The sequence below is a fragment of the Copadichromis virginalis genome, linkage group LG8, assembly GCF_057382275.1.
Source record: "Copadichromis virginalis isolate Kocher_CV1m ecotype Utaka linkage group LG8, C_Virginalis_male_GT1.1, whole genome shotgun sequence".
Taxonomy (NCBI): Eukaryota; Metazoa; Chordata; class Actinopteri; order Cichliformes; family Cichlidae; genus Copadichromis; species Copadichromis virginalis.
Genome location: NC_140625.1, coordinates 431,816 through 459,528, shown reverse-complemented (window position 1 = coordinate 459,528; position 27,713 = coordinate 431,816). Strand labels below are relative to the sequence as shown.

Below are 27,713 nucleotides of genomic sequence, written 5' to 3'. Positions count from 1 at the left end.
AAACATGATTTGTGTTGTTACCTGCCTTTTATGGAAACATGCTTTGGCACACGTCGCTCTCTTCTTTCTTCCTGTTGGATTCGTGGTCGTTAACTCTGCCACTGTCCATGTTTTGTTGCTCCCGGCGTGCTGGTGTGTACGGCTGCTGCGGCCCAAACATTAGCACGTGTGTAAATCAACCTAACCTGAAGTCTGTCCCAGCCACGTGATTGGTTCTGTGGGGGGCTATTATGGTTGTCATTGGTCTGTCACGTTGTCTGTCCAAACATGGGTGACTGATCGCGTCATACTTATATCGAGGTTAACTTATTTCATGATAATTATCTTTATTGTTTATTATCCAGCTGTAAATCCTACTTACTTACATTGTATGTGAGAGATATTACTCTTTGTCCTTTTAACTCCTCTTCCTCCTCTTCCTGTGTGTAGCAGATGCTTAATGTGGGTCTTGATGAGCTAAACCAAACGATACTGATTGCGTTCATTTTATCGGTTATTAACAGTTTTTTGTGTGTTTTCCTTCTGCTGTGTCGTGTACAGGTTTATGTGGAGTTTGATGACCAGGAGTGGGACAAGAGGGAGTGGGTGAAGGTCTATGAGGATTTCCAGCTGTTTCTACTAGAGCATCAGCTGGTCTGGGCCAAGAGGAAGGAGTGCGCAGCAGCAGGAGGAGGAGGAGCAGGAGGCCTACTGCAGGGATCCAAGGCCAAACACATACAGTGGCCTGCCCTGGTAAGACCTGTGTTTGCTATTTATAGGCTGGGCACGGTAATGAGACTGGCCAGCCAAGTTGACTCTGCTGCATGCGTGGAGCTCCAAGTATTCTGTTCTCTCTGCACTTTAATCTGCTGCTCTGTGGATCGTCTCTGTGGTTTTGCATAAAGGTGTTGCTGTTTACAAGCTTTTCTATAAACTTGTTTGGCTCTTGCTGTTGTTTGCTTGGCGTGTCATGCTTTTCCGTTTCCTGTCAATCATCAGTGAACTGAGGAAGTTTTAAGTTCTTCAGCTGCTCAGCTATGATTGCTCACAGCCAACATGCGTCCTCTGCAGCTGCTGTCCAGGGTTAGGTTTTCTGCACAGTCACCGCTGCTGCAACTGGTATGAACCTGGATTATTGTCGTTATCCACGTGGTCTGATTGTGTGGCACAAATGATTCTGTCACCATAAAAACTCATGTTAGCTTTATCTCATCTGGCTCTCTGCAGCAGGCAGCTAGCAGGTGTAGCTGCCTGCTGCATGATGATGACTGAACAATAGTGATGACAAACTGTTTCTTATGGATTATTATCTGTTTTCTTCTAATAATCTTTACACCCCGTGATCATAGCTGTGAGTTAGTTGATACAGATCAATAATACAGCACCATATTATGGCACAGTGGATACTTTGTTACTATGTTCACTGTTGTTGTGTTTACTGATTCCAGTGATTGTGACAATATGTCAACTCCTCCAAAATCTCTTTTAAATGAACTAATATCTGATTTTAAATTCATTTATGATCAGCAAGTGTGACGATCTGTGTGGAAGCAGCGGGTGTGACAGTTTGGTGTGGAGCATTCAGACGTGCGGGGCAAACTTTCCAGGAGCGGACGTCCCAGCAGATTCAGAGTGCAGTGCTCCGAAACATGGAAAGACATAGACCTGGATCTCTGGCTCCGTGACCATGATAAATGTTCATGACAGTACACTTAAAAAAAGAAGAACATGGCAGCACAGCGTAGGTTTGCAAAGCTGTGTCTGAAAAATCCACAGGAGTCCTGGAACAATGTCTTTTGGCCAGACAAGGTCAAATTGGAGATGCTTGACCATGATTCCCAGTGCTTTGTTCAGCAGAAACCATCCATCTTCATCCGCTTTATCAGAGGCCGGGTCGCGGGGGCAGCAGCCTAAGCAGAGAGGCCCAGACCTCCCTCTCCCCAGCCACCTCCTCCAGCTTATCCGGGGAAACACCAAGGCGTTCCCAGGCCAGCCGAGAGATATAATCTCTCCAGCGTGTCCTGGGTCTGCCCCGGGGCCTCCTCCCGGTGGGACATGCCTGGAACAGCTCACCCAGGAGGCGCCCAGGGGGCATCCTTGTCAGAGGCCCGAACCACCTCAGCTGGCTCCTTTCGATGTGGAGCAGCAGCTGCTCTACTCTGAGCCCCTCCCGGATGGCCGAACTTCTCACCCCCTCTCTAAGGGAGAGGCCAGCCACCCTTCGGAGGAAGCTCATTTCTGCCGCTTGTATCCGCGATCTCGTTCTTTCGGTCACTACCCACAGCTCGTGGCCATAGGTGAGGGTAGGGACGTAGATCGACCGGTAAATTGAGGGCTTCGCTTTTACACTCAGCTCCCTCTTCACCACGACGGACCGCTGCAGCGTCCGCATCACTGCAGCTGCAGCCCCAATCTTGGTTTCTGTGGAGAATATGGTGGGGGATGATTTGGGTTGTTTTGCAGCAACAGAGCCTGGGCACCATGCAGTCATTGAGGTACAGATGGGACTAGTGCCTGATGTGCCTGACTAGTTAACTGGAGGACTAGTCTTGTCAGTCGTTTGTACCAGACTTACTAGTCCTTTAATCTAATTGGTTTACAGTTAAAATCAGCACCAGGTAAATTGTTGTCCTAAATGTTATGCAGCCATTTGCCATCAGATGGAGCACTGTAGTTGCTGTTCTGATCTTTTTGTCTGTTATTGTTAATTGTTGAAAGGTGAAAGAATGAGATCGCAGATATAAGTGGAGCCACTACTCCACATCGAAAGGAGCCAGCCGAGGCAGTCGCCTACTGGAGCAGGAGGCCCTGAGATGAGAGAACGCTGCGGCGTTCCCCGGAATAAGCTGTTGGAGGTGGCTGGCAAGAGGGAGGGTGTAGGTTTCCTTGCTTAGGGTGCTGCCCTCGCAACTCAAATTCAGATAAGCAGAAGGATATGGCGAGCAATTTGTTGTTGTGTTATTTGATGGTTACCTGAAGTCTGCTTGGGGAGGAGTCTAGGTAACCGAGAACCCCGCCTCAGACTTGCAAGTGCTAATCCTCCTGCCAGCTGCTTCACACTCTACAAGGGCTCCAGTAGCACAAGCACAGGCAGCAGGTCATCACTGGATAAAGTCAGCAGGGTTAGGAGAGGACTGAGCCCAACATCCTCAGTCTCTCAGCCAATGGCAGAGCCACAGAGATGGGCTTGGACTCAGTTTCACCTTAGTCAAACTACATTTGTCTGTAAGTGGCCTTCAAAGTGTGTGTAAGTGATCACGTGAGGCTCGGTCTGCTCTGCGGCTTGCGTCACTCACACACTTTGGTGTGGTGGCAGTGTGGTTACCGTGGTGTTTATGCCGCTGTCTCGATGTCGCACCACTGTCTGAGGAGATGATCCTGTGGGTCTGCTCGTGTTTTTGGCTTTGTCACTTATTGGAGGACTTGCTTCGGAAATGTTTGGCACTGATGTCATTTATTTTCCGACTGTGCTCTTTTCTCTGTGTGCGTACGAATGTGATTCACTGTTTTGGTTATGTAATAGAGTGCACGGTGCCATCTGGCACACACATTGTAGATAAGAGTTCAAAGACACTTTTTTCTGCCTCTCTTACTGCTCCTCCCGTTTCTCACAGATTTATCACACCGTTGCTATTGCCATAGCAACAACATTGAAATATATACCTGATTGACCCGCTGCCCTCTGGTTGGCGCCTCAGGTCAGTCAGATCTGCAGACTCTCAAACAGCCACTCGGCCTGTCAGCAAACCTCACCAATCTGAGCCCTGGTCTGAGTAACCCTCACCACTCACACCGAGTCCTTTGCTTCCAAGCGCTTTGTTCTGCAGTGTGTGGCTTTGACTCGCCTTTAAAACCTCACGTGGGTCCTGCCTGAATTTTCAGCCCCAGCAGCTGCTGCTAGACAGAGACAGCATAGATGAGCAGGCCAGTGGACCCAGCAGATCGCTTTGTTGTTGCATAACTATCCGCACGCACACTTGGCTTTTATATCTCAGTGAGGACATGTAATTGACATAATGCCTTCCCTAGCTGCTTACCTGAACCCTAACCATAACCTAACTGTGACCCTGCTACTAAAGCCACAATTTCAGCCTCAAACATGCCTTCAAAAGCTGTTTGACGGGCATTTGGACCATAAGGGACTGTTGGTCCCCACAAGTATAGTAACAGTTGAATTTTTGGTCCTCACAAGGATGTATAAGTGTGCACACAGACACACAGAGGGGCTGTTGCACTCATCAGTATTAATTCACTATTAATTACTGTCATTCATCTCTCTGTCTGGGCTTTTCTCAGTGTGGGTTTTTGGTTTCTTTTGAAGCTCACTCTGAGTTTACAGGACTGGACTGATTGTGTATTTGTGTGGTTCATACATGTGTTTGTGTAAGTCTGTTTGCAGAGCTGCTGTGATATGGGAGGATCTGCTAGTCTCACTGTCTCTGTGGGTGTCCACGTGTCCTCCAACCTATTGTACTGCTAATTAGGGCTGCACGATTAATCGTTAGAAAATCGCGATCTCGATTCATACTTATGTGCGATCTCATTTCCAAATGACAACGATTAAAAAAAAAAAAAAAAGACGACGACGATTGTAGCGCATTTTGATCCGGGACGTGCTCTGCATGAAAACAAGCGCTCACTCTTCCTGCTCAACAAATGACGAGGGCGGAGCCTTATACCACGTGATACAGAAGCTGTGCCGTGTGATGCTAAAATTAGCAAGAAAACAACAACGGAGAGCACGACAGGGATGACGAGAAAGTAACAGGAGAAAATCCGTCCCGGTCAACCACCCAAACATCAATAACGGGAACCTTATACAGCGCTTCTCTATACCCGTCGACCTCCCGCAGGCACAAAGAAACTACGGAGGCTATCACTTATCACCTGACCACAGATATGGCTCCATCAACACTGTGCAAAACGAGGGATTTAGGAAAACGATCAACACCCCAGACAAACGCTACACAGTGCCGTCCCACAACTATTTTTCTATTGTTGCACTACCTGCTCTGTACACGCAGCGTCGAGCAACGGTGGAGACGGGATTTCAAGCAGTACAACATTTTGTTGTTTTTATGTTTATTTATTGTTTTTATGTTCTCTGCTGCCCTCAGGTGAATGTATGGCTATTCACCCTATGCAGCGAGCTTAACATAAGAGGAGATGGTTCCAGGAACGACAGGACACATCGCTTTGTCTTTGTGTCTTTAACTGAAGACCGTTTTTTCCTCTTTTAATTTGTAAGACTGTGAACATACAGTGAAATAATACATAAGCATCAGTATCAACATATTTTGTAAACAAAACAGAAGTTAGCAACATAGCTTTCCTTATGCTTTACATTCATCACTAACATCTTTCCTTATACGTTCAAATAACCTTTTAAGTAACATGAAAGTAACAAATCTTACAGAAAATGAAGTTGGACATTGCTTACTTACAGATTATGGCTCAACAAACTCCCCAACGATGTAAACTGGGCTTAAAGTTGTGCAGCTTGTTTTCTGCTCCATGCATTTTCTCACACTGCCTGCGTGAACTTTGCCTGCTGCTTACAACCCATCACCAAAGGGGGCAGTGTAGTGCACACCAAATAACCAAAGAAGAAGCCACAAACTGAAGGGGTAATACTGCCCACTATTGGGAAACCTGAGAAATTCGCCAGCCAAAGAAACCCAACCAAGCAAAGAAACCCAACCAAGCCACAAACGAGGGGCAGAACATGTTCAGTCTCAACTGTTACGAAGTTGATGTGCAGTTAATAAGCGCAATAAATATTTATACTGGAAAAGAAAATCGTGAGAGAATCGTGATCTCAATTCTAAGCCAAAAAATCGTGATTCTCATTTTATGCAAAATCGTGCAGCCCTACTGCTAATATACTGAAATGCACATCTATACATAAGCTGCTGTCATCTCTATGTTTCATCTTCAGTATGACAGTAAAATGTGCATCAGTTTCTTCGAGGTCACTAGCAAGAGTTTGGATGAAGTTTGCAGATAATAATAATGGATTGGATTTATATAGCGCTTTTTCAAGGCACCCAAAGCGCTTTACAATACCACTATTCATTCACTCTCACATTCACACACTGGTGGAGGCAGCTACAGTTGTAGCCACAGCTGCCCTGGAGCAGACTGACAGAAGCCAGGCTGCCATATCGCGTCATCGGCCCCTCTGGCCAACACCAGTAGGCGGTAGGGTAAAGTGTCTTGCTCAAGGACACAACGACCAGGACAGAGAGCCCGGGGATCGAACCGGCGACCTTCCGGTTACAGATACGCTTCCCAACCCCCTGAGCCACGGTCGCCCCAGATCCATGGAGGTGTGTAATTATTCACTGAAGCTGTGGTGTGGAGACCTCCACAGACGCCAGATCGTTCTGTGAGCTGTCAGATTATTAGATGTAGAGAACAAAGGCAGCGTGATGAGCAGAAGTCGACCCAGCCGTAAAGGAAAATTGTGTGTGAGAGTATTAATAGAATATGAATTGCTGGTAGTAGTAACAGCTGTAGGAGGATCCTGCAGTCTGATAGCCATATCTCAAGTGTTAGCTCCATTCAAGGCTTAAATACATGCCTGTTTTTGTGTTAGAGAGCTGCTGAGTAAAAAAGCTCATTTCCTGCCTCCACTCTTTCTGATTTTATGATCTCATAGATCCCAAAGTTTCATTTGATGTTTCTCTTTTGTAATTTCTTATTTGCTTATTTGAAATCCCATTTATGTAGTTGGATACCGTTGTGTCTGGGTCACAGCCCAGTTACTGACACACATCCAATTATACACAAGGACACAATGTCACGTTGTTGTAATAAACTTTACAATAACAAGAAAATGTTGCATATTCATTACATGCCATGCTGTTGACCTATTTGGCCTGTTTCCCTGTTGGCAGTGAAACAAAAAGCCAGCAATGCCTTTATGATCTGTTAAAGGCACATAAATGCATAAAACTGGTTATTTTATTCTATAATGGTAGGTTTAACTGTTCAGTCAGCTTGGGTCTCCTTTCAGAAGCGTCTCAGTAGCCTGTGTGTACATATAATTGTTTGAACTGATGAATCTGCAGTTGTTTACACGTGGCTACAAGAGATCCTCCTAACTTATGTAAATCTTTGCTTCTTACATCCTGCTCCTTGGACCCGTTGTTCTGAGTATTGGTCCATCAATGACTGCTGTCAAACTGCCAGCTGTTGCAAATCATGAACACTAATGAGAAGTTAATAGGCCTTTGTCTCGTCAAGTTACAAGACATGTTTGTGTAGCTATATGTGAGCCTGCATATACACTGTTGACTGTGTTGAGTTCAAACTTGTGCTCCTACTTCTTGAGTCTGTGTGCTGTACCATCGTCCACCCTGGAACAAAGAAATATGACAAGCCCAGAGTTAACTTGCATTCATGTTTATGATGACTGTGTGTAAACTTCTGACCACAACTGTGCATGAGGTGAACATGCCTGAGACAGGACCTGCCACAGGCTGCATGTTTAGGGTCTCTCATGTTGTAGAGTTCCCAGTGACCCCACCCAGCCCATAACTCACCAAGACAGTCCCATCCCCCAGAGTCCCCCCCCCCCCCCCCCCCCCACACACACACACAGACATTTGGCTTTCATTTAGCTCTCTTGTGTTTACTTTGCTCTGTTTTCCTCTGGCTGTATGTTGCTCTCCTCTGGTCTCCCATAGATACAGCAGAACAACACTGTCTGTGTCTCTGTTGCGTCTCATCTCACCCCCACTCCCCTGTTTTGTTTTGGGGTTTTTTTCCTTTCTCAAAATTACCTCAGTGAGGGCTTTTAATTTAGCATTTAGTGAAGAAAAGCGGAACACCACACATAAGGTTCATGGCTGTAGTGGAGGACAGGGTGAGGTAGAGGCAGATGATCTGCAGAGGCGACCCCTCATGGACCAGCCCAAAAAAGGAGGTCTGCATATAGTGCAAGTATACAGCTTCTTATCTGAACCTGCATCCTGGTCACATAATCTTGGTAAAACGACAATATGGGGGAATATAGTTTGGTCAGATAAACCCAAATTGAATGCTGTGATACACACCATGTTTGGTCAAAGGCCTCAGCCTAAAACACCATACCAACAAGGTTTCAACGAGGCGTTGATTCCAGTTTGTAACTTTCAGAGACAGAACGTAAAGCTGCGACTCAGTCACCTGACCTGAATCTGTGGGAAGAACTACAGCTCATAGAAGGATCCCACGCTGGGACTGTGTGGTGAGTGGGTCACACCTGAGCTGGGACTGGTTTCTCCATACAGAATAAATGTCGGTGTGTTCAATACATTTTCCCTGTGTCACTTCTCATTCTTACACATTATTTATTTACATCTATGGTTTCTTTTCGTTACATGTGGATTGAAAGTGTTGTTACTGACATAATAATCTCATGTCAGTGGCACCTTTAGAAATATGTTTACTTAGAGAACTGGTGGCATGCAGCACGAGTCCTGACAGGGACTAGAAAGAGAGAGCAGATTTCTCCTGTTTTGGCTTCCTGTTAAATCCAGAATTCAAAATCCTGCTCCTCACATACAAGGTCTTAAATAATCAGGCCCCATCTTATCTTAATGACCTTGTAGTACCATATCACCCTATTAGAGCACTTCGCTCTCGCTCTGCAGGCCTACTTGTTGTTCCTAGAGTATTTAAAAGTAGAATGGGAGGCAGAGCCTTCAGTTTTCAGGCCCCTCTTCTGTGGAACCAGCTTCCAGTTTGGATTCAGGAGACAGACACTATCTCTACTTTCAAGATCAGGCTTCAAACTTTCCTTTTTGCTAAAGCATATAGTTAGGGCTGGACCAGGTGACCCTGAATCCTCCCTTAGTTATGCTGCAATAGACGTAGGCTGCCGGGGATTCCCATGATGCACTGGGTGTTTCTTCACTCACTATGTGTCTGTCACTGCTTCACTTCTTCCTGAGGAGTTTCTCCTTCCCACCATTGTGACACTGCTTGATCACAGGAGGTCACCTGATTGTTGGGGTTTTCTCTGTAACATTGGAGGGTTTTTATCTTACAATATAAAAATCACCTTGAGACATTTGCGATTGATTTGGCACGAGAACAGCACAACTGAACTGAGATAAAACGTCATGATACATGGATACTTTTACGGTCTTTCTCTGCCTCTCATTGCAGTCGTACAAATGCTTGATTAGGTTCTTCTTGTGGACACAAATGTAACGTCACCCTGCTCAGCACAGTGATTTTCATGTGCCACAATCGTCACTTTGCTCTAAAAATACTGCTTTACAGTATCGCAGTGAAGACAGAGCGGACTAATGAGACTAAAATCTGATACTTCATTGTGTTGGTTCCAGTCTTTTACACGCCTGGAGCTCAGCACCATGAGCTCCTCCACAGTGAGAGTTTAAGACGTGGGAACAGCATTAACTTTATGAATTACTTCTGGTTGTACCCCAGGAGGTAGAGGAGGTCGTGGCTGGTGGTTTGATCCTTGGCTGCACCAGTCTAAGTATAATTGGGCTAGATACTAACCTCCTAACTAGTGCTGGGCGATATATAGATTTTTTTAAAAATATCGATATATTTTTATACAAGACATAAGCTGTGACAATATCGTTTATATCGATATAGTCTATGTTGCGTTATAATTACACTTGTGGAGCCGCTATTTTGCCTCTCTCTCGTCTGGGTTTGTTTGCCCCGCCTCTCACCCTCACTGAACACAAACCCCCTCCCCCATCGCTAAACCTCCAGTTGGCAACAAGATGGACACAGGAGCTAGCGAAGAGGAGCTCGTCGGAAAAAAGAAAACCAATGGCTCAATTATTTGGAGATGGTTCGGGTTCAAAGTGTCAGATGAGCAGCAGAATAATGTATTCTGTAGAGAATGTCGAAAAAGCGTCGCAACGAAAGGTTCGAGCACCACTAATCTTTACCACCATTTACAACTGCGCCATAAAGTGCAGTATGAAGAGTGTGTGAAATTGCGTGCTGTAGCCCAGACCGCAAAGTCTTCCGAGGTTCCTGCCGTGAAACAGACCACCTTACAACACTCATATACTCGTGCTGTGCCATATGATACAAAAAGTGAGAAGTGGGGGGAAATTACTAAAGCAGTGGCCTATCATATTGCTAAAGACATGGTCCCCATCTCAACTGTGGAACAAGAGGGCTTTATACAGCTGCTAAAAACTCTTGACCGAAGATACCAGTTACCTAGCCGGAAATACTTCACCAGAGAAGCACTGCCAAAAATGTATACTGATGTTAGACAGAGTCTCGCTGCCCAGCTCACCAAAGTGTCTCACTTCGCACTGACAACCGACATGTGGTCCAGCAGGACGTGCGAGCCATATATGAGTGTGACTATACATTTCATGGAAGACTGGGAACTGAAAACTGCCTGTCTCCAGACCAGCTACTTTCCTCAAGACCACACCGGAGAGCATATAGCTGAAGCCCTGCAGGATGTGCTCAAAACCTGGAAGCTCAACCCGACGGGACTGGTTGCTATAACAACTGACAACGGGGCTAATATTGTCAAGGCGGTTCAACTGAACAAGTGGTCGAGGATCCAGTGTTTTGGTCACAGGCTTCATCTGGCCATTGGTGAGTGCAATACTGAATTTTTTGATTTGGAAAAAAAAACGCTAATAAATGAAAAGTGTATAGAGTCTCTTGTAGAGCTAAACATGCCTATGGACCACAAGACAAATATTTTTATAAGTCATAGCCAGCATATACATCTATCACTTAGAAATCGAAAGTTAGTTGAATAAATAAATAAACTATCCCTATTAAATCCAATAAACGTATTGGGGTGTATTTGTCTTTGTATTAGATTGAGTTGTGACACTAAATGAGGACCACAGCTGAGACAAGACAGGGATACATTTTTAAATACATAGTGAGATTAAAAGGTGTAAAAAAAACAAACAAAAAAACATGTTCTAATCATTTGGTGATCTGGTGATTTTACCAAGATAGTTTAACTACAACCATTTCTAGGTTATACAATACACGACACATTTTGCAAATATTGTTGAGTCTTATGCATCACATCTTATATAAGTGAGATGGATGTTAATTTGCCTTTGAGTGATTTGCATCTTAACATAACAATTAAAGTGATTTTAAAAGTTTGTATTTTGTGTGTCACAGGACATGCTATGGATGATGCCCGCATTACCCGGGCTATTTCTCTGTGTAAGAAAGTCGTCAGCAGCTTCTCCTACAGCTGGAGGAAGAGAAGAGAGCTGGCTGAAGTGCAAATACAGCTGGGTCTTCCAAGTCACCAGCTACTCACAGAGGCAACAGCTCGCTGGGGATCAAGGCTTCTCATGATAGAGAGGGGTCTGGAGCAGGAAAGAGCACTTTCTAAAGTCCTCTCTGTCGACATGAAAACCAGACCTCTAGTCCCTACTTGGCAGGACATAGAGGTCCTGGAAGCAGTTCAGAAAGCTCTCAAACCCTGTTAGGACTTCACTGATGCACTTTCAGGAGAGAAGTATGTGACCCTGTCCTATGTCAGACCTGTGCTACACCTGTTTAACACTAGTCTCCTGGCACCTGGAGAGGAGGATAGTGAGCTGTGTAAATCCATCAAGACCTGCATTGTGGATTACCTCAACAATAAATATGCAGATCCATCCACCAGTGACCTGTTGGACATGGCTTCTTTTGTGGATCCACGGTTCAGGGCGAAATACATCCCTAGTGAGAAGATTAATGCACTAAAACATAAACTCATCTTGGAGGCAGAGTCTCTGCTCAGCTATCAGGGTACGTGTTTGTCTGAGCTGACTGATCCAGCCGTGCCTGAGTCTGCAGACCAAGAAGAAGCAGCAGTAGGACACACAGCTAAAAAAAAGAGATCACTGGCAAGCTTCTTCCAGCACAGCACAGCCACCAACACTGGTTTCACAAAAAGGGAAGCAATCGAAAATGAATTTTCTAGCTACCTGTTGTCAGTTTGTGTAGAGAGTGATGCTGACCCTCTCAAATGGTGGAAGGAACATGAAGTTGCCTTTCCAGCACTGAGCCTCCTGGCCAAGAAATATCTTTGTGCGCCAGCTACCAGCTCCCCTTCTGAAAGGATTTTTAGTTGCAGTGGAAACATTGTAACCTGCCACAGGGCATCGTTGAAGCCTGATACTGTTGACAGATTAGTTTTCCTGGCACAAAATCTGTAAGCTGTACAGTTGTTGGCCTTGCTTGTTTGTGTTCTTTCTATATTGTTATTGTCATTGGAGATTTGCACAAAGACCCACTGACCAAAGAATGTAATTTTGTTCATTTCATTCAATCTGTTTACATGTTTGGTTTTTTGCACAAAGTACCAGATGATTGTTCAGCAATACACACAAAGAAGCACTTTAGAAAACTTTAATTCAGTGTAAGCACTTTTTAAAGAGCAAGATGCCTTTGTTATTTTAGATCTGCATCTTTTTAGTTTACATTTTACATTTAGTTTACAATTTTTAGCTTTTTGTTATGTATGAAAAGAAAAAAAATGGAGCATTATTATTTAATAAATGCTGACAATTTATTTTTGACAATTTTTTCGTGTACATCTACAGTTGTATCTTAATAAAAGTTACATGTGTGACATCTGGGACAAGTACCTTTGACCAAGAACTCTCTTTTTGTTCTTACTTTATGGGATTAAAAAAATATCGAGATATATATCTTATATCGCCATCCAGCTAAAAAATATCGAGATATGAATTTTGGTCCATATCGCCCAGCTCTACTCCTAACCTCCAGCTGCTCACCGATGCATCCGCTGGTGTCTGAATATTGGATAAAAAGCAGAGAAATAAAAGAACCACATACCTCAATAATTACACCCTAACATGGAGACATGACGAGTCAGGAACAGTTAATGATGAAATAATTAATCATTGGCAGATTTGAGCTGAAAATAAGAATTTTGCTGCAGTAAATGTGCCTCTTGTACTTGCGTGTACTTTAGTAATTGGACCTGCTGTGCGACAAAGCTCATCCTCAGTGTCCAGCCTAAAACACGACCAGGAGATGATCTTTCAGAATCAGAATCAGAATCAGAATGGGGTTTATTGCCAAATGTTGAGCAGGTTTACAACATTAGGAAATTGCTGCGGTGCTTCAGTGCAAACATAGTGTCATAAATAGCACTTAAATAGACATGGAAAAAAATAAAAGTAGGGATAAGAATTAAAAGTGCTACGTGGAAAGATATGTGCATGGCATGAGATATACATGAGATATATTCATGAGAATAAGAATTAAGAGTGCTACGTTGAAAGATATCTGTTGTTTTCTGTTGTTTTCCCTCCCATAATGGTCGTTACACATGGAGGTGTGGGAGAAAACAGCTTCATTCTGTGCCTGAATGCCTCCTGTTTGACAGAGATGGAGCACCGGTGCTGCAGCTACTTTGCAAATGTGCTGCTCACACTACACTTGTGTGCAGACACACATATAGCTTGTTCCTGTGATTGTTTTCTGCTGAGCCCAGAGAAAAGTGACCTTTAGGTGCCATTCCTCTTTGTCTGTGAAAGCATGCCTCGTCCTGCATGTCTGCTCATTACATGTAAATATAACAGCTGCTCCCAGGCTGCACTGTTGTATGGAAGAAAAATGTACACATCTAAATACGGTCACACACACATACAGCTGTGCATTCTTCTCACTTTGTTGTTGTTAGCAGGACTGTAGATGAAGCGCTCATCCTCCTGTGTGCATGCGTGCTGTGGGAAATAAGTCTTATGGCACATCGATGGCAGTTTTTCCAGGTGAACTTTTATGTGAGACAGGATTTGCTTTTGCCTCTTCTGACTGTACTTCTCTGCTTCCATACAAACACAATTAAACATTTTAAGGGTTGAACATCTTCACTATGTTGCATGTTTTCCCCAACCGTGTGTTTCTGTGACTTCACTCTGCTGTTTGCAGTTAGCAAACACTCCTAAACGCTTCTTTGAAACATGGTGCACAGTGTTGTAGGACGGATTATTGTGGACGGATTATCTCAGTTGTTCTGCTGACTGAAGTTTGGCCCGTTTACAAAAATCACAGAACCAAGTTAAACAGACAGACCTGTTGAATTCTACAGTGATAGAATAATAATGATAATAATAATGATGATGATAAAGATGATGATAATAATAATAATGATGATAATGATGATGATGATGATAATGCTAATGATAATAATAATAATAATGATAATGATAAAGATGATGATAATAATAATAATAATGATGATAATAATAATAATGATGATAATAATGATGATGATAATGCTAATGATAATAATAATGATAATAATGATGATGATAATGATAATGATGATGATGATAATGATAATGATGATAATGATAATAATGATAATGATAATAATGATGATGATGATAATGATAATAATAATGATAATGATAAAGATGATGATAATAATAATAATGATGATAATAATGATGATGATAATGATAATAATGATGATGATGATGATAATGATAATAATGATGATGATGATGATAATAATGATAATGATAATAATGCTAATGATAAAGATGATGATAATAATAATAATGATGATAATAATGATGATGATAATGCTAATGATAATAATAATGATAATAATAATAATGATGATGATAATAATGATGATGATGATGCTAATGATAATAATGATGATGATAATGATAATAATAATGATAATGATAAAGATGATGATAATAATAATAATGATGATAATAATGATGATGATAATGCTAATGATAATAATAATGATAATAATGATGATGATGATGATAATGATAATAATGATAATGATAATAATGATGATGATAATAATGATGATGATGCTAATGATAATAATGATGATGATAATGATAATAATAATGATAATGATAAAGATGATGATAATAATAATAATGATGATAATAATGCTAATGATAATAATAATGATAATAATGATGATGATGATGATGATGATAATAATGATGATGATGATGATGATAATGATGATGATGATGATGATAATGATAATAATGATGATGATGATAATGATAATGATAATGATAAAGATGATGATAATAATAATAATGATGATAATAATGATGATGATAATGCTAATGATAATAATAATGATGATAATGATGATGATAATGATAATAATGATGATGATAATAATGATGATGATAATGATAATGATAATAATGATGATGCTAATGATAATAATGATGATGCTAATGATAATAATGATGATGCTAATGATAATAATGATGATGATGATGATAATGATAATAATGATGATGATAATGATAATGATGATGATAATGATAATGATGATAATGATAATAATGATGATGATGATAATAATGATGATAGTGATAATAACAGAAGGATATTGCACAGAAATGTCTCAAATATTTTCGATGTACCTGACAGGAGAGAGCGTCGTGTTAACCACAGCACATTTCCATCCACCTGTTTCTATGCAAATTTTCAGTCTGCTGTCCAAAGCAGAGGCTGGAAATGCAAACAGCCCAAAGCCTCAGTAAGGCCAAAATTGATTTTATTTTTCATTGTGGTTTGATGGGCTCAACACGTCCAAGAAACAACTGTGGTTTCCTCCGTCAGGCCTGAGCTGAGGTGTTGTTCTTTGTTTGGTTTCTCTTAAAGGAGATGAAGCAAGAAGAAGGATATATATTATAATTATATAATTATAATATATATCCTTCTTAAATAATATATAATTTTATATTAATTGCTTCAAAAGAGGATTTATGGGCTTCATAGGTTTTATCACTTTGAAGCTGATCAGAGGTCATAAGTGACAGTAACTGGGCAGCCCTCTAGTGTATTTACTACCCATGGCCATTTAAACTTTAAGATGTGTGGTTTACTTGAGCACCTGCACATTTCACATTACTGTAAGGTGCTGAATCTCACTAACATGTCGTGGTCATGCTCGTCATCTCCTGTGTGTCGGCCTCTTTGCTGAGGTCATGCTTACTTCCTGGTTTTGCACTGAGCTTTGGCTGGAGCTCGTTAGTGCCACCATGTCTTTGTGTCCTTTCACTCTGTGATGTTTTAATAGTAAGTGTCAAGGTTTTAGTTTTTGTCTCAACTAAAGAAAATAAAAATGACCATTAATAGTTCTGTAAAAGTATTGTTTCTGTGTAAATAATAAATGACAGTGAATAGTATTGCATGGATTTGTTATGTTGTTGGTTTTCAGTGTGTATGCTTTCAGAGTGTGTCGACTGAACTTGTAGTTCAGCCTCTCAGGGCTTTTGATTATTGTTGTTAGAGCCGCTGGTCTGTAGTCCCTGAGACAGTTTACACCAGGATGTTGGGAGTTGGCACTGTCGTGGATGTCCTAAGGCAGGTGGGGATAGTCCACTGTGATGAAAAACACCTGTGTCAGTTTCACAGCACCGTCCCGGAGGACTGGGCCAGGATCTGTGCATTTACATCACAGAGGGAGTTTGTGGCGTCCACAGTGTTTGATGAGGACATCTTAGACATGTTGTGCACACTTCCAGTGTCCCACTCTTAAACTGGTGTAGTAGAAGGTGTTGATTGTCTTTGAATAAGTTAAGTGGTAAATCGACTGGTTCCTATTCAGCACGTTTCTGCTCTACCTGAGCACTCGCAGCACCAGCGCAGCTTCACTCAGTGTGACTGAAGCTGTTCAGAAGCTGCATTTGGCCTCAGTTATTCAATTCAATTCAATTTTATTTATATAGCGCCAAATCACGACAAAAGTCGCCTCAAGGCACTTCATAGATACAGAGAAAAACCCAACAATCATATGACCCCCTATGAGCAGCACTTTGGCGACAGTGGGAAGGAAAAACTCCCTTTTAACAGGAAGAAACCTCCGGCAGAACCAGGCTCAGGGAGGGGCGGGGCCATCTGCTGCGACCGGTTGGGGTGAGAGAACGAAGACAGGATAAAGACATGCTGTGGAAGAGAGACAGAGGTTAATAACAGATATGATTCAATGCAGAGAGGTCTGTTAACACATAGTGAGTGAGAAAGGTGACTGGAAAGGAAAAACTCAATGCATCATGGGAATCCCCCGGCAGCCTACGTCTATTGCAGCATAACTAAGGGAGGATTCAGGGTCACCTGGTCCAGGCCTAACTATATGCTTTAGCAAAAAGGAAAGTTTGAAGCCTGATCTTGAAAGTAGTTTGCGTTGTGTTAACAGAGTTAGAAACAGGGAAACGTGATTGGACTGGCACATTGTGGAAGAGGAGACACTTTAAAGACATTATACAGAAGATTTAAAAAATTGGTGCAATATTTAAACACAGTTTGAGAGAAATCAGATGAAGTTTCTGCAGTACTGTAGTAGGAAAGTCCATCAGTACACACACACAGCTCGTGGCGGCTGTGTTCATCCACAGAGGGTTGTACTGTTCTGGCTTCTCCACAGTGACACACTGCACCCTCCACCCCCTGCCCACCACACTCCTCCACTGACACGACCCTGTTACTGAAGCAAAATGCCAGCGTTACACAACAGCAGAGGAAATAATGAAGCAATCCTGTTACATGGCCTCTTGGCACACACGCGCCTGATATCAGCCATCTTGAACAAAACACACATGCACATAAAGGCTTTCAGCTGAACTATTTTTTGTGTTCGTTGGCATACGTGGTTACATTTTAGCTTTTAAAAAGCAGTTATTAGCTCCGTCATCCAGCTGTGACATGTTTTGATTTATTTGGTACAGTTCTGCTGTGAGCTCCTCCAGCTCTGACACGAAAACACATCTGACACCACAGAGAGATCCAGCCGGGAGCAAGACAGCATCACTGAGAGAGACAGACCAGTGTTTAAAGGGTGAGACAGGGACTGATGTTCTTCAGAGTCTTAGTTGTCCTGGGCTGTACGTCTGTCTGCTCAGCCTCTCTGTGTTCACATTAAACCCTCTGTTGCATCTCTGATCCAGCTATTACATCATCTCTGTATCTACCAGGAGCACTGTGTGAACTCATTAAAGAGCCTCACTGCAGACTGCCTTCAAAGATCTAGTGAAATCTATTGGCCACATGATACAAGAGGGAGGGGAGAGTTTACTGGTTGGTGGGGTAAGGAAGGTGAACGTGTGTGTGTGTGTGTCTATATAGAGAGATAGATGGATGTAATTTTTCTGAAGGCTTATAAGACACATACTTTGATAACTAACAGTTTCTCACATTTCTATAGCCAAATACAAAGACGTAAATGCTTAAGACGTTTTGCACAGCATGGTAGTAGTGGTGAAATAATGAGATGGAGGTCATGAAGCATGAGGTAGAAGTAGTGAGTTTGTGTTGAAACATTGTTTACATGGTTTGCCAAACGGACTGATCTTGTTGTGATTTATGACAGAAACCTGGAGGCACATTTATAAAGTGCGCTCTGAAGTCGTTGGTTATTAGTGTGTGGTTCACGACACTGGAGCTTTACTTTTGAAGCCTGTTTCCGTGTGAGCCCTTCAGATGAATCATCTTCATGAAGAATGAAGTTTAAGGAAATACGAATAGAGAAATGCTGTCTGAGTCTGAGTCTCATTTTTTTAATTGTAATGTTGGTCAAATGTTTTGAATCGTACATGTTGCACTGATGTCTACATGTTGCATGTTTCATGAGTCTGTTGAAGATATTTTGTCTAGTTTTTCTTGGCTTTAAGCTTCTTTTCTCCATCACTAACACTGCAAAGTCACCATATCTCTATCAAAACACTCACTTAAACATTCCCATATCACTGAAAGAAAAAAGACAATAGTTGTTTTGACGCGTTTTATTTTACCACCGTTTTTAGACAAAGAACAAAGAAAGGACAGCGTCTGATATGAGAGGTTGTCTAAAATGAATGAACGTGTGTGTGTTAGATCTTTGTTTCACTCGACTCCTTCCTGGCTACAGACTGCTCAAGTCATGCTATGTTACCTAGCAACAGTTGCCCACTCTGCAAAACACACACACACACACACACACACACACACACACACACACACACACACACACACACACACACACACACACACACACGAGTATCAGCAGGCATTCTTGTTATCTGGCAACTGTACTGGCTCTGTTCATCATGACATGAGAACAAAGGAGTGTGTGTGTGTGTGTGTGTGTGTGTGTGTGTGTGTGTGTGTGTGTGTGTGTGTGTGTGTGTGTGTGTGTGTGTGTGGTGCAGCTCTCTCCTTTGAAAGCTGACTCTCTAGCTCTGCCTGCCTTCATAGGTTGTCTGTCCTTCCACTCAGCATGTGTGTATTTGTGCGGCTGCATGCACAGACCTGAAACAGTCGGGGCCTCGTGCCTTGCTTGTAGGCTTGTTAGCCAGCCTGGAGAAGAACCAGTCAGCCGCGTCAGATGCAATTTTGGTTGAAATTGGGTCAATAAAAAGCCCCTCCTCTCCCTGAGCAGATGGAGCAGGGCTAGTGTAATCTCCTGCCTCCTGTGGGTCTGTGTGTGCATGTGTAATTAGAGCTTACCTTTATGCAGTGCAGGCTGCAGATGAAACGTTTGTCTCCTTCTGCTGAAGCAGTTCAGTCCACTCACTTTGATGAGCGATAACCGCACCACACATGTTTAGTAAAGCTGAGAAATAGAAAGTACAACTACACTTGGTTGGTTGTTGTACAAGATTTAATATGTGTGTCTGTGTCTCTGTGAGTGTGTGTTAGATGGACCAGTACCTGGACCAGTGTGTGCTGTTACAGTGGTAGAGGATTAACCTGCTGAGCAGCAATGGACAGATTACTAAATCTGGTTTGTGGTCAGCTGATAAAAGCGTGATGCTGTGGGTGGGTTCAGCATCGGGGCACTCAGCTTCTTTTTCATCCAGCTCTTTTTATTGTTTTTCCAGCAGTTAAACACATAAACATACGCAGGTAAACGTGCAGCGTTGCTCCCACCGCTTCCCTCCACAAACACTGATATATACTCAGGGTGTGCACAGATCACTGTCAGGCAGTGGGCTCTACACATCAAACACAACATAATCATGAAACCATATCACATATTCTCAACATAACTGATGAATGGCTGCCAGGAACCTGGGATTTTCCAGCACAGCCTCTGATGGTGAACCTAATCGTCTCATCACGTCTCTAATCCGCTTCCCAAATGTTGGGGGTCGAGGGTCCTCCCACCTGGTCAGAATCGGTCTTCTGGCCAGCAAAGAGGAGGACGCAGTCGTGTTCGATTCACGCGTATTCAGAGGTGGATCAGAGGGAATCAGACCAAGCAGTGAAGTCAGAGGGGTTGGTGGGTCTCAAAGATTGAACTCCATGTAACTTTGGACACTTTGTGGATGGAGCTGGGGTCCACAGTTTGTCCTTAGACCAGTGGAGACGCTGTGCGATATTGTGCCTAAGAGACGCTGATGAGGTGGAGATGATCTTTAAACCCTGTAGCCAGGTTGTCTCTGGTATTGTTTGTCCCAGTTTGCCTCCCATCTGTGTTTAAGGCCCTCTAAGAAAGTCAACCTGGATTCATTAAACACGTTTCACCCAGGATCTGTTCCAAGTCCATTTTCTTTTCAAGTCTGATCCTTTAAATGATGGACTTCATGTCCATTGGAGAAGGTGAAGGTTAACATCCAGGATTAGATGAGACTAAACATCTAATCTGCAAATATCTTAAAAATACCTGAAACCTTTGAGACGACTCTGCAAAGGAAGCAAAGCCGGTATCTCCCATTGACTCCAGCCAGCCGTCAATGCTCTGTGTCTAACTGACGGTGTAAACAGGTGGGCTTTCCTTATTGGAGCAGCAAGCCACAGCTCAGGAAGATTAAAGGCTCTTTTGAATTGATTCCAGATTAGAAATGAATGAATAACCTGTAGAGCTGCAAGACAAGTTTGTTTAGTTGAGCCACCCAACCGCATCTGGCTCCATTCATCCAGTAAAGCAATGGCCGAATATTTGCTGCCCAGTAATGGTGTAGAAAGTTTGGAAGGGACTGGCCACTGATTGTCTGAGGTAGCTGCAGGGTTTCTTTCCTTATCAGTGGTTGTTTTTTGCTCCATAGACACTGAGATAACTGACTATCTGAGTTGATAAAGTTTAGGGACATTTTCATAGAGTTAATCGCTCCTCCTGCAGAAAGGTAGTGTTTCCTCTATTCTGTCCTTGTTTTGTTTTAAATAGTGCAGTCATGCAACCTATTTAATAAAAGCAACCTCTTTGACCCTCATTCTTTGGATAATTGTGGTCCCATTTCTAAACATCACTTTCTCTCCAGGGTTTTAGAAGCGATCGTCACTGAACAGCTGATTGCTTACTTTGACTAAATGAGGCTTTTCAAACACTCCAATCAGGTTTCTCAGCACAGAGGGACGAATGAGGCTGGCTGCTGCCTCTGCTGGTAGATCGTCTGTTGTAGTTTCATCATTGAACACTGGATAACTGTATTTTATTGATTTAGTCTTGTGTATATAAGGAGAAATGGAGTCATTTAAAATGTAAGAAACACTGTAATCATTAAAGAGTTCAAGTAAACTCGTACAGTCACATCTTGTTTAAATCACCTGGCTGTGTACACAGGCAGGAAGGCCAAAAAAGCCCATTTTCTAAATGCTGGTTGGTCTACATGAATACTGTAGATCAGTGGCACATTTGGCAGCTGTCGTTTTGCCTAATGTGTATGTGAGAAATAAATTATGAGCTCAAATATTAAGCAGCCCTGAGGGAGGGAAGGTAACAGGGTCGTTGCTGCTGTCTCCTCTGAGCACCACCAGGCACTTTCCTACACGTTAGACCTGCTACAGCGACTCGATGCTGGGCAACATTTTGCCAGCATCTGGTGAATGTAGCCGCCTGCTAATAATACTGAATGGAGTTGCTAATAATAGCAGGAGTAATGGCACTCGTAGTATTGTCTCCTTCCTGCTATGTTGTCATTTTGTAAACACACGATTGTCAGTAAACTTGTGTTGAACGGAGCTGAAGGGGAAGGAAGTGGAGGAGCAGAAGTGAGGCGGGTCAGTGGCGAGGGAACAATCTGAAAGGCGAGGGGAGAAAGTGAAAGACGCTCAGTCAAAGAGCGCTGTGAGGAAATAGGACGGTCCTGCGTCACACAGAGAGAGCGAGAGAGGAAGTGTGTGTCAGCCGGCCCTGCCTCCCTCCCTCCCTCCCTCCCTCTCATCTCTCTCCCTCCTTGCGTCAGCAGCAGTTAAAATGTCGGCTGTGTAGCTAGTCCTCCGCTCTGCTCTCTCCCTCTTGGCCATCTGTCTCTTCTTACCACAGGAGGAAACCGCACTCTGTTGCTCTTCCTCGCCCGTTCTTTTTCACTTCGTCATCCTTTTCTTTCTTCCTGTCTCTGCCCCGGTTGCTGGATCAGAGCTAGTTTTTCTCCAAAGCCATCGCCTCTCAGTGTTAGTTTGGACACGGAGGACAGAGGTAATGTTACACTTTTATATCCTCTGCTGTTTCGGAAGAACTGTTGTGGTTTACATTTTGAAGCAGGCCTGAGTTTGATTGATGAAGTAACGCATTTGAGTAACACATACTGGCTGTGAACTGTGGAAACTACCCACAGCTTCTATTCTGGGAATGCTGCTCCGTCCTAGGTGTTGTCTTCTGGGGTGTTTGAGTGTTGGAGAGCTGCTTTTTCTGCCTCCGCTTGTACCTGCTCCAAAAAATGTCACGTACTTTGCCCGTCCTACATGTGTAACGACTGCTGTGGAGCAGAAGCTGCCATTAAGCTGTAATGAACAAATATAAAAGGCTGTATTAACACAGATGTTCCTGTACACGACGCGTGTGATCCATAATCACATGGGATACTCAGTGGGAACTACTCTTACTAAAATGTGTTTAGCAGCAAATTCATCTGGTTTTTTGTGAACTCGGACAGAAATCGCAGTTGGAAGAAGTGAGAACTTAACCCGTGAGACAAACCGGGAGCATGTAGGCAGCTCCCTGATCCAGGACCGGCTGATCCAGGACCGGCTGATCCAGGACCGGCTGATCCAGGACCGGCTGATCCAGGACCGGCTGATCCAGGACCAGCTGATCCAGGACCAGCTGATCCTGTTTGCTTCTCCAAAACTACCAGAGAATCAGATTAGCATATCGCTGTGGATGTAAGACAGTAATGATGAGGCAGCTTAAAGAGCTGTGGATATTGAAGCTAAAGGTGAAATCCAGCCAAAGCATGAAAGGAGTTTATTAGAAACTATTATACAAATAATTTTATATAATAAATTCTACAGTTTATTAGATGCTGTGAGATTCTGCAATATTGCATATGTCGTCCTTGTATCAAATTGCAGGGCACATGTAATGAGTGTCAAAGTCGTGTCATTGTTACGGGCCTGATTGACACACAGGCCTCGACCTCCAGCAGCCGAGGCAAACGGTTCATTACTATGTACGACAGCAGTTTGGTTTGATGACTCCAGTCATCTACCATCAAAGTAATGAGTAGCTTTGAACACAGCCTGTGGATTTCTGGAGTAGAAACCGTTGTGTGTGTGACCCACTTAGACAGCACCGCTCGTCAGCGCAGCACTGCACCAAGATCAGATTCACAAATCTTATAAATCTTCTGCGTTTTTAGACATCGCAAACATGAAAAGTGCCCAACACGCTGTTGTGTTCGTGTAGAGAACCTACAGACGACGTTGTTATTCGGAGAGCTGAGCTGCTCGTTTGCTTTCAACGCCATGGAAGAATAAATCTCTGATACTAAGAGAGGTTTTCACTTACAGTTGAGCCTCATTTGGATTTAAAGGTCATTTCATGTTTCAGGTAGGATCATGTCTGTGTTGCAGAGTGTTGTTTGTGCGGTTGTGTAGAGCACAGTTGTGCCGTATTGTCCCCAGTGGAGGAAGATTCTTTGAAGTACAGCAGCCCCTCGCTATAACACGGTTCACCTTTCGCAGCTTTGCTCTTTTGCGGATTATTTTTGTCGATTTTGCAGGTTTTTTTGTTTTATTACAGCACATTGTGTTCTGCGTCCCGATTGGCTGTAGACCATAGTCAATCAGTCTCGTGCTGTGTCTCCTGTACAGCACAGAGTGCGTTCAGCTTGTCAAATTTACATAAATCTTCGATCCCAGCAGTGTGACTCTGCTGCACTGTATGTTTGTACGTTTTCTCCCCAACAAACACAACAACATCGATGAAACGTTTTGCACCATCAAAGGCTCCTGTGGTAGCACCCAAAGGCAGAGCAAGATGCTAAAGGAAGGTAGAAGTTACTAGGGCAGGGCAATATGGCCAAAAATATTTATTGCGATATATATTTAAAAGTTGCGATAACGATATAACTGACGATATAATTTACGTGAAACAAAATACTTTACAACTCCACAACTTTATTAGTGCAAAAAAAAAAAATCAATGTATTGTCACTTAAACAAGCAGCTGTTTATGTGCATTAAAGTTATATAAAAATGTAACAGTGCAAATGCAAATTCCAGTTTAACCAAAAGGCATTTCCAGTGGAAACTGGCCGACACATCCTCAGCATAACATGTATAACATCCACAAAACTTAAGAGGTTATACACACACAACACGGTAATATTATGTTGAAGCACAGCACGTATCACTCCGCGAGGCTCCGCCTACGACAGCTGTAATGCTCCGACAATCCATCAAGCGGTGCGGCTTCGTAGCTTAGCAGAGTCGCACTGAAACATCTGACGGCTTTTCGAGCGCCGTGCACATAAAATCGTTTCGGTAATAACGACGGCCCGCTAGCACACGCTACCAAAAAATGTGCTTTGTTGTGTATCTGACGGACGAAAGCTACACCAGTTCCACACCACTGAAGCTGCAGCATTTTTACAAACCAGCTCTGGTTCATCGTTTCATTCAACGATCCGCTTTCGCTCTTCTCGTTCTGCGTCGCCGCCATGCTTTTTCCGCCATGTGCGTATGAAAACAAAGGCACTGCGCATGCGCGTTTTACCCATATTCTATTGCGATATCTCATTTTCTTATCATTGCCCAACATTATACTGGTATTACTGGTATGATATGGCCCAGCCCTAGAAGTTACTGGACTTATTTTTCCACGAATGTTTGAACTCTGAGAGAGTTTAAACAAGAGACAAATGTGTGAAGATGTTCACGCCTGTCTGAGTGTATAAAGTGTGTAGTGAGGTTTTACAGCCTTAAAACTTTATAATAATTGTAGAAAATAAAGCTGACTTTGCTGATGATCGTGGGTTATTTTTAGACCGTAACTCGCGTGATAAACGAGGGAGCGCTGTGCAGTGTACAGTTTCCAGTCTGTGATGATTGTAGATGCTGTATCATGCGCTTCGTTGATGCTGATTGGTCCATTATGTCTTATCAAAGTCAAAGACAGCGCAGCCATCTGCCAGGAACGTTTAGAGCATTCCTCTGCTGACGAGCTGGTCAAAGTGCCACAACTACTACCAGTGATTGGCTGACCATGAGACTGTGCTTGATTGGCCAACCACCTTGCCTAACCTGAAGCCAATAGAGAACCTACTGATTATTATTATCAAGAGGAAACAGCAGCAGTCTGATGCAGCAGACATGCAGCTCTGTAGTTCAGGCTTTGCCACAGTAATGTGGGATCACTGAGGGACAGTACTGGTGCAAACCCAGCTTTGCACTACGCTGCTTTTGAGTTATATGATGACATTTAGAATAATTGTTGACAGCGACAGTATAGTTTGTGAAATTATCAAACGATACTGTCCATGCACAGTATCGTCACCTGGTGTAGTCACCTGCAGATATCACCTGGTCCACTATCTGAATTCATTTACAAAGTGATGGTTAAAGGACGTCTCACTCTTCATGGGTTCATCGGGTAACTCGCAGTCACTGAGGGCCCTTACTTTAGTTGCTATGATACACAATATCTCAGCTGTAAAAACCCTGCACTTCCCAAGTGTTCCCAAGAGCTCCCAGCTGGACGTTTCCAGCTGGTAAAAACACTTTAGTATGCATGCATGTGTCACGTGATCCAAGCAGATGAGATCTGTAAGTGATCATATAAGTTTGTTTATTCAGCACTCGTACAGTTAGCAGTGTTCTATAGCACAGACATAATGTGCCCGCTGTACACAGACCAACACTCTGAGTGCATTTATGTGGATGCTGTGGGTCATTACTTACTGTGGATTCAACTCCTGCCTTGATCCCTGAAACACTGACCCTTCAGTGGAAGCGTGCTAAAAACAGCAACACAAACAACTTTAATGAGACTCACTAAACACCAAATGTTTGAATGCACATCTGTCAGTGTCTCCTAGCAGCACAATTCACCGAGTGAGGGATGTTTGCACGTGTAGGTGGCGTTCTGGGCCCTGGCTGAGCAGTCAGGGCGCTCTGATGGTTCACTGGACATCTTATTGATACGGAGAGTCGAGAGGAAACTGCTCATGTGTGTTTCAATTTGACGCAATCTTTTTCTGATGCTCGTTCTCGCTCTGTCTTTGATGAGGCAGCGGCTTCCTTGAAGCTCGCGTGTGGTAACCTCTTGAGGTTTCTTAGCGAGGCATGAGCTCATAATCTCCTCTTCATTCTCCTTTACAATCTATTGAACTTCTGTCAATTATAGACACACAGCAGCAGAGATGTCTTTGTGCTCACGGGGACTGATCTGCTTTCCCAGCATGCCGCTGTGCCGTGTCTGTTCTCCCGAGATGTTCTGGTTCCCCGAGAGTTTTCATTGTATTTTTATCTCTAAATACAAGGACCTCAGTGTGTGTGTGTGTGTGTGTGTGTGTGTGTGTGTGTGTGTGTGTGTGTGTGTGTGTGTGTGTGTACCTGTCTTGAATCAGTGTGCAGTGTCTTTAAGAAGATGGAGGAGCTGAAGTCCTTTCAGAGGGAGGCGATCAAGGTTTATTTAAAAACTTCCACTCTTTAATCCAGCAGTCTCAGTGATTTACCACTGATGATTTAAAAACATAATCTCGTCACGTTTTTATGACTCAAGCATTTGTTCATTTTTAAATAAACTCATTTTAGCATTAATTGTTGTCTTTAGGAGAACAAAGTGTTTTTTCTCCATGACCTGGACTAAATGCATGAACACCAGGCCCTGAGTTTCAGCTTAGAGAGCACCTGCATTTGTTTTACGAGCCAAACCCATCGTGGTGAAGTGGAATGTAGAAAAAATCATTTGATCTTTGCTTCTTGTTTTTGTTTTTTCTGATTGATGCAAGTCAAAAATGTTATTTCAAATATAATTTGGTGAAGTTTGTGATTCCAGTGTTATTTATAAAAATGGACCAAGCATAACTTCTGATGTGTAGGACAGCTCCAGTATCTGTTTATAAAACCTTTCCATGGGTTCTGTGTGTGTGGAAGTGACTCAGTGGGTAAACACTCACCTGAACACAAGACTGACGCACGTTTTGAGACCTGAATTTGGGCTTGATGTTCATTTTCGATGGCCGAGCTTTCTGAACTGTTCGGCCAGTTTTGAAATTCGTCTTGAATCAACGTGAAATGGAAAAATTAAATATCGTTTTTTTTGGCATTTGCCTTAATTACATAGTGACGAGGAAGACAGACTCGAACCCAGGACACTGCTCTGTGGTTGCTGCTTACCCGCTGAGCTACGCTGGCACAAGCGACGTTGTGAAATTTTCTTTCACAATAAGCTGTTGAGAGTGCCGTGACTCATCAGCCTTGCACCTGTGAATTGCATATAACCTTTGCATTTCCTCTGCTGTTGCTAAATGATGCAGTCATGGAGGCGTCCACAGACAGATACTGAAGCAGTGGGGCAAAGGACAGAGACCAAAGAGAGGGGT

General features: G+C 43.0%; 1 protein-coding gene across 3 annotated transcripts in view; it reads left to right on the top strand.

The window, feature by feature from the left end:
- The first annotated feature begins 545 nt into the window (after window positions 1–545).
- jmjd1cb (jumonji domain containing 1Cb) overlaps window positions 546–27,713 on the top strand; it is a 67,353-nt gene continuing 40,185 nt past the window's right edge. For 2 of the 3 annotated variants that reach the window (XM_085465333.1, XM_085465332.1), the window contains exon 1: window positions 546–732. The gene's annotated coding sequence lies outside the window, so the exon portion shown is untranslated. Of the gene's footprint in view, window positions 733–22,160; window positions 22,364–27,713 lie in introns of those variants that run through there. The other variant, XM_085465331.1, reaches the window with a different exon arrangement.